At 46.7% G+C, this 3,655-nt stretch overlaps 1 protein-coding gene across 2 annotated transcripts in view; it reads right to left on the bottom strand.

Annotated features, from left to right (window-relative positions):
• Positions 1 to 3,655, bottom strand: part of YPEL1 (yippee like 1) — a 26,838-nt gene that overhangs the window by 11,673 nt on the left and 11,510 nt on the right. The gene's annotated exons all lie outside the window — the stretch shown is intronic.

The following is a 3,655-nucleotide window of genomic DNA, read 5'->3' on the forward strand; positions in this document are numbered from 1 at the left end:
GCTCACAGCAACCTCCAACTCCTGGGCTCAAGCGAGTCTCCTGCCTCAGCCTCCCAAGTAGCTGGGACTATAGGCGCCCGCCACAATGCCCGGCCATTTTTTTGGTTGCAGCCATCATTGTTTGGCGGGCCGGGCTGGGGTTTCACACCTGCCACCTTAGGTGTATGTGGCTGGCGCCTTAGCCACTTGGAGCCACAGGTGCCGAGCCACCTCATCTTCTTAAATGAAGCCCATTTCTATCATCTTTCTATCTATCTATATATTTTTTTTGTAGAGACATAGTCTCACTTTGTTGCCCTTGGTAGAGTGCCGTGGCATCACACAGCTCACAGCAACCTCCAACTCCTGGGCTTAAGCGGCTATTTTTTGGTTGCAATTTGGCCGGGGCCGGGTTTGAACCCGCCACCCTCGGTATATGGAGCTGGTGCCCTACTCACTGAACCACAGACGCTGTCCCAATCATCAATATATGTTAAGAAATTTCTGAAGAAGTCTGGATCATGTTGGATGTTCTTGATTGGTGATTACCCCCAAATCTTAAAACTCTTGTCCCCACTAGCTGCTACTAAGTAACCTTGTGCCAATCCTGAATTGTTCTCTCAAGTTTCTTTTCTTTCTTTTCCTTTTTTTTTTTTTTCCTTTTTGAGATAGTCTTACTCTGTCGCCCTTGGTAGAGTGCCGTGGTGTCACAGCTCACAGCAACCTCAGACTCTTGAACTCAGTGATCCTCTTGCCTCAGCCTCCCAAGTAGCGTGACTACAGGCACCCACCACAACGCCCAGCTATTTTTAGAGGGAGGTCTTGCTCTTGCTCAAGCTGGTCTTGAACCCATGAGCTTGATCCATCTGCCTCAGTCTCCAAGAGAGTGAGGATTACAGGCATCTACCACTGCACCTGGTCCCCTCAAATTTCTTTAGAATCAAAGACAAGACATTACTTTGGCCCTTTTGTTTTGTTTTGGAGACAAGGTCTCTATCACCGTGAGTACAGTGGTGTCATAATTCACAGCAACCTCTAACACTTGAGGCTCAAGTGATCCTCCTACCTCAGCATCACAAGTAGCTGAAATTATAAGCACCCAACAATGTTCAGCTAATTTTTCTATTTTTTATAGATACAGGATCCTGCTTTTGCTCAGGCTGGTCATGAGCCTCAAGTGATGCCCCTGCCTTGGGCTCCCAAAGTGCTAGGATTATACGCAGGAGTCACTGGGCCTGGCCACATTTAGCCTTAATACATTACATTTTGTTCAATTTTATCTGCTGCTCTAACCTATAGGACTTTTTATGGAAAAAAAAAAAAAAAGCATCCTTTTCATCTTTGGTCCACTTGCTGACATGCCCTGGGGAGGTCATGGGGACAAATGTCAACTCAGTCACCACTCTACATGAGCCCAGAACCACCCCCAGCTCTGCTTCCCCACCCAAGAGTCCCACTTGGTCTGTGAGGCCATCACCAGAGAGTATGTCAAGAGCTTATTCAAACCCACGCACATTCCACAAATTAGCACTGACCAGTAGGAAGGGAAGGGTATGTGCTGACCTCACTCCTCACTGTGCCTTCACTCATGTTCAGTCTTATCTTCATTCACATTTCTCTTTTTGAAAATGAGACAAATTAAGGAACTTCTGTTTTCTCTCTTCTCTCCTTTCCCTGGGCTTCCCTTTAACAAAGAAACTAAGAAGCTTGGTGCCTATAGCTCAGCGGTTAGGGGGCTGGCCACATACACCAGGGCTGGAGGGTTCAAACCTGGCCTAGGCCTGCTTAAAACAACAATGACAACAACAACAACAACAAAAAATAGCTGGGCGTTGTGGCGGGTGCCTGTAGTCCCAGCTACTTGGGAGGCTGAGGCAAGAGAATTGTTCAAGCCCAAGAGTTTAAAGTTGCTATGAGCTGTGACACCACAGCACTCTACCCAGGGTGACAAAGTGAGACTCTGTCCAAAAAAACAAAACAAAACAAAAGAAAACAAACTAAGAGTATTAGGTGAAGGGGCTGAGAGAGACAAGACTCTTCCTCAAAAACTGGTTACTGAGTAACCGGTTACTCAGGTTTCCAGTCCCTGCTCCCAGTGACTTGAATAGAGAATTACAGAACCTGTCTTTGGCTTTCTTCATCTTTTTTTTTTTGAGACAGAGTCTCACTTTCTTGCCCTCACAGCTCACAGCAATCTCCAACTTTTGGGCTCAAGCCATCCTCCTGCCTCAGCCTCCTAAACAGCTGGGACTACAGGTGTGCACCCCTCTTACCTGATGTTATAAAAAACTTTTTGGCTCGGTGCCTGTGGCTCAAGTGGCTAAGGAGCAAGCCACATACACCTAAGGTGGTGGGTTCGAATCCAGCCCGGGCCTGCCAAACAACAATGGCTGCAACCAAAAAATAGCCAGGATTTGTGGCAGGCGCCTGCAGTCCCAGCTACTTGGGAGGCAGAGGTAGGAGACTTGCTTAAGCCCAGGAGTTGGAGGTTGCTGTGAGCTGTGATGCCATGGCACTCTACCCAGGGGGACAGCTTGAGGCTCTGTCTCAAAAAAAAAAAAAACTTTTTATGCTGCCCAGGCTGGTCTTGAACTCCTGGGCTCAAGCAATCCTCTGACTTCAGCCTCCTGACTGGCTGAGATTATAGGCTTGAGCTACTGTGTTTCTCCGAAAATAAGACCTACCCCAAAAATAAGCCCTAGCAGGATTTCTATGCACTTGTTAAATATAAGCTCTATCCTGATAATAAGACCAGTGATGGACCATGCGTTTTGGCACCAAGCGGTAAGGAAGACTGGAATACCTTTCATCTGCCACAGCTCCTTTCTCTGATTCGTTCACACTTGCACAGGTGCATGTGTGGTAACTGCGGTCGCAGGCATCCTATTGCGCACATGCGAACGGCTAGGGGAAAGGAGTTCATGTATCACTAGCGCCAGCCCCACCAACAAGGTTGGATCCCCCTGTCAGGTTCCAGAAGAAGATGACTTAATTGTATTTGAATAAATGTAGATTGTTATATTATACTTAATAAAAATAAGACATCCCCTGAAAATAAGCCCTAGTGTGTCTTCTTGAGAAAAAATAAATGTAAGACAGTGTCTTATTTTTGGGGAAACACAGTACTATGCCTAGCTCTCAGCTATTTTTTTTCTTTTTTTACTGAGACACAGTCTCACTTGGTCGCCCTCAGTAGAGGGCTGTAGGATCACAGCTCACAGCAACCTCAAACTCTTGGACTCAAGTGATCTTACTGCCTCAGCCTCCTGAGAAGCTGGGACTACAGGCACCCACCACAATGCCTGGCTATTTTTAGAGAGGAGGTCTCTCTCCTTTTTTGTGTTTTGTTGTTGCTGTTGTTCTTTTTTTTTGAGACAAAGTCTCAAGCTGTCACCCCTGGGTAGAGTGCCGTGGTGTCATAGCTCACAGCAACCTCCAACTCTTGGGCTCAAGCAAGCCTCTTGCCTCAGTTTATCTATTTTTAGTAGAGATGAAGTCTTGCTCTGGCTCGGGCTGGTCTCAAATCTGTAAGTTCAGGCAATCTGCCTGCTTCGGCCTCCCAGAGTGCTGGGATTACAGGTGTGAGCCACGGCGCCCGGCCTCTTCATCACTTTTAAACAAATGGTATCACTTTTATTCATAATTAGAAAGGACAATACCCTCTTTTTTTTTTTTT

Source organism: Otolemur garnettii, unplaced genomic scaffold (assembly GCF_000181295.1).
Source record: "Otolemur garnettii isolate 467f Iridium unplaced genomic scaffold, OtoGar3 scaffold00218, whole genome shotgun sequence".
Classification (NCBI taxonomy): Eukaryota; Metazoa; Chordata; class Mammalia; order Primates; family Galagidae; genus Otolemur; species Otolemur garnettii.